Raw genomic sequence first — 12074 nt, 5'->3', positions numbered from 1 at the left:
CACAACATAAGGAAAACTTCCTAAAAATTAAATATAATTTAATCCCAAAACAGAATGAGCTACCTTGTTTGGGAGTGTCGTTTCTACGGAGATTGATGGAGATTGTTAAGGAGCTGATGAGGAAGCAGAATAATCATTTGCAGGAATGTCATAATTTGGATAAGGTCTAGACTAATTGACCTCTGAGCTCTCTTTCAGCTATGTAAATCTTTATTTTAACTATCAGTGAAAGCATGTAATATAAGCTTCACTGTCCAAGGCTAGCACCTTGCCAGACCTTTCTCAGCAATGAATATAATTCCCAAGAATTCCATACAACACCCAAGTTTGCCTGTAACAAATACATAATAAAGAGGAAATGCCTTCAGCTATTCTTATTGTATGAGAACATTTTAACTATCTGCTTTGGAAAAAATGTGTTTTTTTTTAAGAGTTGGTTTTGAAAATGCCAATATTGCTGAGCATATTGACTATGAATTTATTTGTAGCTCTGTATAGTTCAGCTGTTCTCCTTCAAATCGTTAATTAACAGGAACACTACTCCCCTTTGGATCATATAACTGCTATGGGTTATATACCAATGTATACTATCACTGAACTTCATGTACAAGCAGGTTTAAAAGTTATTGTGGCAGGGTGACTTCTGTGCCATTGTTCACAGACATCTGGGATACTTAGTTGAGCTTATTAACAAATACAGGGCAGCTAGGTGGGCTCAGTGGATGGAGAGCCAGGCCTGAAGTCATCAAGACTCATCTTCCAAACACGTACTAGCTGTGTGACCCTGGGCAAGTCACTTAACCCTGTTTGCCTCAAGTTTCCTCATTTGCAAAATGAAATGGAGAAGGAAAGGGCAAACCACTCTAGTATCTTTGCCAAGGAAACCCTGAATGGGATCACAAAGAGTTGGATACAACTGAAATGAGTAAACAGCGATATTAACAAATATTTCTTCTAGTACAGTGTTAAGCTATAGATAAGTGTTTTATAGTCATTGCTTGAAGTGTGTGTGTGTGTGTGTGTGTGTGTGTGTGTGTGTGTGTGTGTGTGTGTATGCATCCAGTGGGGACTAGGGTGGAGAGTTAGGGAAAGGATGGGGGAAGGCACTGGGTTCTTCTTTAGGCAATTTTAAATTGTTATTTCACCTCTAGATCCTTTCCTCGCTTCCCAAAAATGACCAACTACTTTAAAATATTGGTGAAAATCCAAAGGAACTAAAGATCCAAACCCTTGAGGTCCTTCTTTCCCTCTTTTCTCTCCATTAGTTATCCAAACTCCTCTCTTTGTTAATTATAAATGAGCCATGAGTAGGTTCTGGAGTGACAACAGACTATTACCCTTACTGTAGTCATATTCAGCATTTCTGAAAAGTGTGTTATATTTCTGAGCCCCAGAAATAACAATAAGAGCTAACACTTATGTAGAACTTCAAGGTTTACAAAGCACTTAACAAGCAGTATCTTGTTTATCCTGGAAACAATCCTATGAGGTAGGTGCTATTATAAGCTGCATTTTACAGATAAGGAAACTGAGACGAACAGGGTTAAGTGACTTACCCAGAGTCACACTGATAGTAAATATCTGAGGCCAGATTTGAAACTAGGTCTTCCTGATTCCAGGTCCAGCGCTCTATCTACTAGCTATCTCTAGGAAAGTTATTTAATACAAGTGCTTAAGATGCCATCCCCAGAAGCGGCAAAGTTCACAAATTCAGCAATGCCTTCTCATCGTGACATCTTATTATCATGTTTCTAGTTTTCAAATTCATGGTACTGCTAAACATCACTATTCCCTGAAGTAACAAGAGAGCTATGATGCTATAATAAAGGGTGAAGTACCAGAATTTTTAGAGGTCAGTAGAGACTTATGTACGGACACACAAATGTAAAACACCCATTTCCTAATAGAATTAGCAAGTGCACTCCAGTCTTTTCTAGCTCCCAGTGACTAATACACTCCCAAATTTCCAATCCAGTTTTATTAAGCCTTATTAGAAGACCTAACCTTGCTCTTTTGGCTTGTGAAAACTAGCTGCAAACAAGAATTAGTCACTGAATTAAGGAATGCTCAATGAATAAAAATCCCATAGGAATTTCTGTTAATTTTGTGCAGGATATGCATCCTGTGTTTGGGGGCAGGGGCAGGAAGAGCCACAAGAGACTTCACACTAAAACAAAAAGGATTTGGTCGTGAAAAGCAGATTCAGACACGTTGGCTTTACTTGTTGCTAAACTTTCCTATCCCAGTGAAGAATTTATTTTCTTGGTTTCTTGGGGCAAGGGGGAATCTTTACAATCTTAGAGGTATGAGATAAAACAAACAAACCCAACACGCTACCTAAAATATTACTTTGTGAACACAAGGCAGGCCTATCACTCCCATAAAGCCCAGGAGGTGTGAAAATCTACTTACCGACACCAATTTTTGGCAACTGCTGAGGAGTCATACTTTATAGTGGAACTCACAAGCAGCTTTAGTGCTCAGAAATTTTAAAATTGAGTATGTTTGGTGTATTTCAGAGGAAAAAAGCTAAAATGTTTTACAAATTGACATTTGATAAAAATTGGTTCCCTTGTTTAGCATTTTATCCTGGTTTCATATTCTGCTTGCTACCTAGTAAGTCACAACCTCCCCAGGGCCTCAGTTTCCATGACCTCTGAGGACCCTTCCAATTCTATAAATACGATGTTATGAAACTCTACTACTTATTTGGGTGATAGCAGTTAAAACATCATTTCAGCAAATAACATATCAATATTTTTGTTTTCCCTACCAGAAACAAAACCATTTCTACTAGATCGTCTATTCTGTTTTTTCTTTGTTTGTTTTTTCAACAACACTCCTAACATTGTCATATTTACTATTCTGATGGATCTTTAGCTCTGAAGTATTTTCTATCTGAACCTATTCATTTTCTTCCATATGACCCTATCATACCAGTTCAGTGGTCATCAGTCGTTACTGGCAAGAATCCCCAAAAAAGGTGGCAGCATACCTGTGTTTGGTGCTCCTTGCATCAGCAGGTCACAAGGAGGGAGAATTTAGGTTAAAGATGAAAGTCAGTAAGAGTTTAAGTCTCAAGGAACCAAGATTGGTGGGTTTTTATGATATTCTTTCCTCAATTATGCCTATCCAGTTTCTCCCAGTTCTTTATTTAGGCTTCCCTAAATAAAGGCTTCCCTTCCATATCCCATTGAAAAGCTAACTTCCTTTTCCTCCATCCTAAGAATAATGGCTGACATTCATATAGCATTTCAAACACTGTGCATTTGAACCTCACTCTATGAGAGAATGTTGTTGTTTAGTCATTTTTCAGTCATGTCTGACTTTTCATGACCCCATTCAGGGTTTTCTTGGCAAAGATACTGGAGAGGTTTTGCCATTTCCTTCTCCAGCTCCTTTGACAGATGAGGAAACAAGCAGACAGGGTTAGGCGATTTGCCCAGAGTCACACAGCAAGTACTGAACTCAGGAAGATGAGTCTCCTTGACTCTGTGAACTCTATCCACTGTTCCCTCTAGCTTGCCTTATGAGAGAATAACCCTAGGTATTTTTATTCCCATTTTACACATAAGGATATTGAGGCTCAAATAGGTGAGATGACTTGCTTGTGGCCATGAAGCTAACAAGTTCGAGAGGTGGAATTCTGAATATAAGTCTTCTTGACTCCAGGTCCAAAACTATTTACCAGGCCATGCTGACCATCTAACCTTTCTTAGGAGCTTCAGTGGAATCCTGGAAGCTGCAGTGGACACTGGTTTATAGTACTGTTGACTGCAAAACTGAAGGAGCAGATAGTCTTATCTTTTTTAAGGGATTCCCCTTGAAACCAAGAGGTCAGCTAACTTAAAACTTCGTATGCTTCCTTTATTGAACTCTCTTATTATACTCTGTAATATAGTTATTCATGTACAAATCTTATCTTCTCTATTATATTATAAATTCCATGAAGTCAAGGAACATAGCTTAGATTCTTCTTCTCATTAGCTCATTGCCTTACGGTACATTATTCTTTCTCCTACACTCCGTGATTCAGTCAAGCTGGCTTTTTCTCAATTTCTCATACCTTCCCATCTCCTGGCTTAGTGTCTTCACACTGGCCATTCCCCATGCCTGGAATGAGATCTTTTCTCACTTTTGCCTCATCCGCTCTCTCTCTTCTTTCAAGATGAAGCTCAAGCAACATCTTCTGCAGGATATTATTCTTACAGATTTCATGTTAACATTTAAACTATTTATACGTATACCCATATCTTTGTATTTATTCTCTTTTTATTAATTCTGTATGTACTTATAGATGTACTTGTTGTCTTCCCTTTTAAACTGTATGTTCCTTGGGAGCAGGGATTGTTTCATTCATTGTATTTACATCCCTAGCAGCTAGCCCAGTGCCTGGCACATAGAAGGCACTTTATAAATGTTCATCGACTCAATGGTTCATCCATGTCATAGGTACCCAATGAGTATGGAATGAATATGAGAGAGAACAACTGGCTGGGGATTGTGTGGAATCCAGAATTTGGGTGGCATTAAGGAACTTCTGTAAATTCTCTTGACAAAGATAAGACTATTTGTCCCTTTACCTTACAGGTCAATGGAGCTTGATTCACCATGTTGTGTATCTTCAGAAATTCTGGCTGCTGAGAAATGGCATGTGCCAGCCTTACGCTAGGCTACGGCTTCACCAAATTTCTGTTCATTAGGCATTGGGGGGTTAGGGTGTGTATAATATAGTATAGTATATATATAGTATAGTATAATCAGGGATCTGCCTGCTTCATTCCATATAGTTCAACTACAGGTTGGTCATTTTCCTAAGGATGTCCTTGACCTGGAAGCTGGTTACATCTAGCATAAGAGCTGGGGCAGCAACAGATTTACTCTGCTTAAATCTCGGTCACATCCTCATTCCACTACATGCCATATGCTAACTGAAACTACTCACAATTCAACACCTAGAATGAGTTGACAACCTTTGATAACATAAGTTTATCACTGCAGCTTATGAGTCTCTGGTATGTTTTTTTCTTCAGATGTAGTTAATTCTCTTAGCTGCTCTTCTTTCATTCAATTGATTGTATTCATATGCACTATCTTTTTGAGTAAAAGAAATGACTTTACAAAAAATGAAGGTCCAGATGTGACCCTGCTTGTAAAGAGGCACTTATAAGTAGAAATGTAGTGACAACAGAGTATTCCAATAACGACTGGTGAAAAAAGAATGGAGACAGTGAAAATCATCTTTAGGATGTGAAGCTTTACAACAAATGTTGTTGTTCATCCTTGATTTTTGAAGAGGACCAATGACATTATAGAGTGATACCTGTGTATGAATTTAAGTGTATGGATTTAAGTGATGCAGAATTATGCAAAGTTGTCACGAGGCTCTCTCTCCCAGAGTCATTGAAGTCCAGTGGCAAGATAGAAGTCAGGATGATTGGAGATGGTCTGGAGTGCAGTGGATAGCCTTGGCATCTTCAATGTCTGATGGAGTATTAAGCACTCCACGGTGCCTGCTTCATCCACCTTCATGGTCATTGGAACAAATTGTCCTTATCTGCCCACTCTTCACATGCTTGGGGTAGACATCCCTCTAACTCATAGGTGGGTTTGAGACCTGTAGGTTCCCCTCAACCTGGTTTAGCCAATCTACTGATTAGGTTTACTGGAGTGTGGCCACTGCATATGCTACAGTTTCTTGGAGCCACAGGTGGGAATATATGACACTCTCCAATCAATAAAGAATGGAGAGGGAACAACTTGAAAAGTCTAGGGAATCAGAGAAAGATGCCCTTTTTTTCCATAAAACCACAACTGAAGTGTTGAACATAACATTGTTCTGTGTCGACTGACCACCACTATTACTCCTTACAAGTTACAGTGTGGTACCATGGGGTTTCTCCATCATTTCCTTTTTAACATTAGAATTCTCTTCCAGATTGATCCTTGGGAAGTAATGACAAATTAAACAAAAGTCCATGGAGAGGAATGCTGTACTTTCTTCCATATGCTCTAAATAGTGCTTCTTAGGAAATCCCATCTATGGGGTAAGTTTGGTATTTCCAGTGCAATTGCAAATGATCACTGGCTTGGTCACATTTCTAAGCCTCCTGAAGAGTTTTTCAACTGCTTTAATTCAGTATGTATACTGTACTAGGTACACTTTCCAAAAAGTCTTTTAAGAAGTTCTATGGGGGAAAAATAGTCTGAGATACTCTTCAAAATGAGTAATTTTTTCTAATAAGCTATTTTATTTATCTATTTATTATTCTATTTTATCAACAATGATAATTTCCCACCTCATTTGGAGCCTTGGAGTGATACGCATGGTCTTAGGCATGGAAGTAGTGAAATCGAAAAGTCATTAAATTTGGTATCAGAGAACGGATTTGAATAAAGTGATTTCCGTGTGTCTGTTGAGCTCTAAATCCTGTGAAATTAACCTGGGACTAATTTGGGCCATCTCATATCCACTTCCAGGTTATTAAATTAAGCAAACACCATGAATGAGTCCTTGTGATATAGTGGATAGGGTTGGGTTCAAGATCAATCACAGATACATACTGGTTGTGTGACCTTGGGAAAATCACTTAACTTCTCAGTATTCTGGGCAGCTATTTAAGAATCTAAGTTGCAGAGAAGGTGTCCTTCTGCAATGATAGTATTTGAAAAGCTAACACATGGAAGAAGGATGAGAGCTTCTGCTTGACTTAAAGCATAGAACTGGAATAATAATTACAGAGAGGCAAATCTGGACTCCAGGTAAGTCAAAGAAGCAACTGGATAATCACTTGTCAGGGACTTTGTAGAGAGGATGCTTGTCCAGGATCATGTTGGACTGGATGACCTTAGAGATCTCTTTCCATTCTGACTCCTTGATGGACCCAAATATCCACTTTCTAGTTTACTAACAAAGAGCAGAACAATTACAAATATGAGCTGCACAAGTTCTGAAGAATAAACTCTTTAAAAGGTCATATAATTATAATACGAGGCAGCTGTCACTTCAGAGAATTTTTTTCCAACTGAAATGGAAAGGGGTCGTGTGGGGTGTTCCAGGAGAACTAGTACCTCTGATGTGAGGGTTTGCTGAGACCTTTTAAGTGCTGCTCATCTACCTTTGGTGTTTACCTTTCACCCAGTTCTCACTTGTGACTTCAAGAAGCTGTAGCATGTGCAGTGACCACACCCTGGTAAAACCATTTTGACAGATGGGCTAAACCAGGTTTAGCCTCAAACCCACTGGTTAATGAGTTAGGGGAATGTCTACCCCAAGCATGTGAAGACTTCCCTGGCAGAATGGACAGATGAAAGCAATTTGCTCCAACTTGGCTCAAAGGCCATGAAGGCAGCTGAAGCAGGCACTGTGGAGTGCTTAGAGCTTGGTCAGACATTGAAGATACCAAGGTCATCCTCTGCATCTCAGGCCATTGCCAGTTGTCCTGAGTTTTATCTTGCCACTGGACTCTGATGACTCTGGAAGAGATGGTGAGGCTGATTTTGCACAACTCTGCCTCACTTAAATGCAGCTCATGCAAAATCAAGACATCACTCCATGATGTCATTGGTCCTCTTCAAAAACAAAGGATGAACAAGAGCACCAGGGTGTCACCAAGTTCTTAGTGAAATCTGAATCTTTAACACTTAAAGCTATGCTAAGACTTTCATGAAACTCCGAATAAATTTATAGCTGGAAGGATGTTAAATAAATATAGGCTTGTGAACTACATATCTATGTGCCCTTTGGATGCAATATCTTCAGGTAGCCCTTTTGATTTCATAAATGTATTGTTCTCAGGAGAAATAAGCATCCAGGGCTGTAGCCCATTGACTTCAAAATTTGCTGGTGAATAATCAGGAAAAAAAAAGTGATTGAAGTTTTCATTGTGCCTTCTTCTTTATACTGGGTCACAATGAGATAAGCCCTTATCCATTTAAACTGCATAAGAAAGAAAAAGTATGCAGGAAGGGACAGTGTGTGCATGTTTGTGTGTATGTGTATGTGAGAGAGACAGAGAGAGAGAGAGAAAGAGAGAGCCATTGTAGAAGATAACTAATAATGAAGATAAAAATTGAAGGACTACTGAAGGCAGAAAGTACACCCCAGATGCTGGCTACCTTTACCAGTGACACCGTTAGGTAAAGTCTCTTGTACTGCTCTAATTGTGGCTCTGAATGAAAGTAAGAACAACATAGAAAAACTAGCCTTTTCTCTCCTTAAAGTAATCATACAGATAAAGTACAAATAATTTCCTTTCAATGTCTATTTTCCTTAAATCAGCCTAAGAAACTAAGAGGAAAGACACACACACACACACACACACACACAACACAAATCCAGTGCATGATTGTCATGATTTGAAATTGAGTCATAAAAACTGGCAGAACAATACCTCTCTATACCAACTGTTGTAAAAATGCATCACCATTGTTTATGACAGAAAATACAACTCTTCCTCAAAAGAATGAGAACAGATAATGACTCCCCTACCTCCCAAGATATGACAAAGAGGTTAATATTATCAGAGTTTCTTGTAGAAAGTTTATACATATACACATACATACATATACATATATATTTCAACTACACTGATTTTAAAGCTGTTGCTTTTTTACAACAATAATCTGCTGAGTGGGAGTATTATAAAGAAACAAGAATCTTGAATCTCTTCTCCAAAAATGGGGTTAAGAGGTTACTTGTAAGAAGAAAGCGGGACATTTCTGAGATGAAGGAAGCTTGGGAATAAAAATGCCATATGACACATGCTGATATTTCACCTAAAAATGTTTTCCCAAATGGCAGCAATACAATTACAGTACCACCACATGTTAAAACTATCAAAAATTTTGGTTCAGAACACTGTGGTCAATAAATTATATATGTGAAATATCTATAAGTAATAAGGAATAGTTGGTGTAATCAAAATGGAAAATTGTTTCAAAAGCTACAAGTTAATGGTTATGTTAACTTTCCCAAACAACCTACCCCATGCCATTTCTACTTCGACCATCACCCCATTCCCTTCCTCCTGCTCCTCATCAATAACTTGCATTCTTTCTCTGAATCCTTTGGTTCAGATGGACGGCTCAGCTTTCCCCCTATCTTGTTGGAGCCTAGGGTTTCCTGACATTTCCTGGTGCTTTCAATGCTATGTAGCCATGAAGTTATATTTCTCCACTTTTTCTATTTCCCCTATATGTGTTGCCTTTCCTTTCTAGAATGTAAGCTCCTCAAGGGCAAGGAAGGTCTTGCTTGCTTGTATTTGTGTATCTTGGGCTTAGCACCATTCATACGGATGATTTGTGCCTGACTTGTGATAGAACCTTCTGAGCTCCTTTTGGTCTGATTAGCCACAATTGGACACACTGTACCTTGATTCCAATATAGTGATTTTGGTCCTCTTCAAGCACCTGTCATATAGGAAGTACTTAACTGCTAGCTCCCTCCCTCCATCTATCTATCTATCTATCCATCTACCTATCCAACCACCTATCTATTCTCTGAACTATGTTTGTGTAAAGAATATTTAGATTTGTTCTTCCTTGTCCAAACTATTCTTCAGTACTAGTAGAGTCAAACAGAGAGACTCATGTTATTTAATCTACTTTTTCAACTCCTGAGAATGTAGTATGAAAATGAATACGGGAATATGTTTCAGGTCCTGTGGGAATCTTTCATCTTTGAAAACTTTGAAAATAATTAAAAGTCCTCCAGACAGTCAGTCACCCATGGAGGTGAGGACTGTTGAACAAAGGCAAGGAACTTCCTTTCAGGGGAAATTCTGGATTAGAGATTGATACTGCAAATAAAGTCCAAGGTCATTTCCGTACAAGCCCTTACAAATAGCCCAAAGGTAATTACTGTTAATGCAGATTGTAAATTTAGTATTCATTTAACATTCTCCAAAAATGTAGGGTGTATAGGATTTAGACCTGTAAAAGACTCTAGTCCCCACCCCTCTCATTTATGGCTTATCAAGGTTAAGTGACTTGTCCAAGTTCACACCCATAGGAAGTATTAGAGCTAGGATTCTAACACAGATGTGCTCACTCTAAATATGGTCTCTTCTCCCATATCATGCTTCCTCCAAATCTAAAAACCAAGCTGGTAAAAGAGGCTGGTGTGAATCTTGAACAACAAAGACAGTGTGGTGTCAATGCATGAAACTAATTTTTTTCCTACTGACCAATAGTGTTATCAAGCCTCCCCTTGCCCCCAGCTGGTTCTCCCTATTTCACCCAGCATAGAAGCGCTATGGTCATTCATGGCCTGAATTGACCTGCTCCATTTCTAACCTAGGCTAGTTTGCCCCTTGTTAGATAACTTGGTCCCTCTCCCCTCCTAGCTCCTGAGGGCTCACTACATTGGTATCAGAGTTTGTGCAGATACCTGACTGCTTTAGCCCTGCTATAGCTCAGAATTCCTAAACTCAAGAGGTCCACCAGCTTAAGCCTCCCCATTAGCATGGATTACAGATATGTGCCACAGTACTTAGTGCTATCTAGTCTTCTACATGATTGTAAGACTAGTAGCTTTTATAGCTATCAGTCACATGGAACACTCAAGATGTTCAAGAAAATTTCATCAGTAAGCCATATCTAGCATCCAATGATCAGCATCACTGGAGGTGGGGAGCAGGGAAGAACTAGTGAACCATAACTAAAGGGATTCTTAATGCTTTCTTTTTTCAGTTTCTCTGGTTCAAAGATATTGATGTTGATTTATTTTCTTAAGAGGTCTAGAAGATCTAGACATCTTTATTATCAGCTGTTTTCCATTTCATTTTAGAAACAAAGTTACCTGACTTTTCTGAAATGGAGCTATAAAAAGAGCTTTTTTATAAGACTACATTATTCCTTTTTCACGACATCAATGTTCAGCTTTTACCACTTGCAATACTTTTACCATAAGCAATAACTTTGAAGTGCTTACTCCCAAAAGAGAATCTACATTGATCACAGGATCATAGATAGCTGGAAGAGACTTTAAAGGATATATATTCCAATCTCCTTTCATTCAATAGATTAGGATACAGCCCTGAAGAGGTTAACTGACTTGCTCAAGGTCACAGACAGCACACATCAGATAGCAAGTGGCAGAGCTGGCATTTGAACTAAGGTCTTCTGACTTTCAATCCAGTGCTCTTTTCACTAGACCATATGGTCTCCAATATACTTAGTGATATGTGCCACCATATTTTTTTTTTAGGCAATTGGGGTTAAGTGACTTGCCCAGGGTCACACAGCTAGAAAGTGTCAAGTTTTTGGTCTGAGGTTGGATTTGAACTCAGGTCCTCCTGATTTCAGGGCCAGTGCTCTATCCACTGTGCCACCTAGCTGCCCCTTGTGCCACCATATTTCAAAAGAACTAAAAAAATCCTCTCATGGAGAACCATAACAATTCCCATAGAAACTTAGAAAAGCTTTGAGACTTGTATATGTGTTTCCCCCAAAAAACATCCCATCCCCTAATTATGCCAGGTTTATATGAAACAGCCACAAGACAGAAAGAGAAGGTGCTATCCCATCTTTTCTATCTTCAATGGCACATAGTTTTCACCTACAAAATCCATCAAACATCACTGACATATAGTGTATATGGATTCATGGAAAAGTTAAGCACATCCTTGAATACTGTTCATGACAAAACATTCTTCAAAGACAATTTCTTTTTAGTTCCTTATAAATACTTTGCAATACAATAAATAATAGGCAAACATACAAAAGGAAACAAGATTATAAATTATCATTCCAATGAGAAAACTTAGTATTACTTTTCTTAAAGTAATGCCTACCCTAAGACATCATGCCAGAAGGCAGCACAGGGAACAATAATGTCTTTGATAAATATCTGTTGAATTATGTCATCAAAATTCAACTGGTGAATCACAGTCCTTACTGACTCAGGGGGTATTGGTGTGAGGAAAAACACAAAATGAATTTCTATTGTGATAGGGAAAAGAGTAGCAAAGGAAAAAAGAAATGAAGCATTCATCAAAAACCACATCCCCATTTTGAAAAGTAAGTATGTGGGTCAGAGTCCCAAATGGGCCTACCTTGGTATCAGGTACTAT

The 12074-nt window shown here is 38.6% G+C and overlaps 1 protein-coding gene and 1 long non-coding RNA gene across 5 annotated transcripts in view; one reads left to right on the top strand and one right to left on the bottom strand.

The window, feature by feature from the left end:
• Positions 1-12074, bottom strand: part of RPS6KA2 (ribosomal protein S6 kinase A2) — a 540405-nt gene that overhangs the window by 175383 nt on the left and 352948 nt on the right. The gene's annotated exons all lie outside the window — the stretch shown is intronic.
• The window catches only part of LOC114029197, a 198187-nt gene that overhangs the window by 175408 nt on the left and 10705 nt on the right, over positions 1-12074 (top strand). The window contains exon 4 of one of the 2 annotated variants that reach the window (XR_003567451.1): positions 5939-6020. The exons of the other annotated variant lie outside the window; for it this stretch is intronic. This is a non-coding gene — a long non-coding RNA (uncharacterized LOC114029197). Of the gene's footprint in view, positions 1-5938; positions 6021-12074 lie in introns of those variants that run through there. 2 annotated transcript variants of the gene reach the window in all.

This window comes from Vombatus ursinus, unplaced genomic scaffold (assembly GCF_900497805.2).
Source record: "Vombatus ursinus unplaced genomic scaffold, bare-nosed wombat genome assembly UNPS02014923.1, whole genome shotgun sequence".
Lineage (NCBI taxonomy): Eukaryota > Metazoa > Chordata > Mammalia > Diprotodontia > Vombatidae > Vombatus > Vombatus ursinus.
This window is presented reverse-complemented; position numbering and strand designations above follow the sequence as displayed.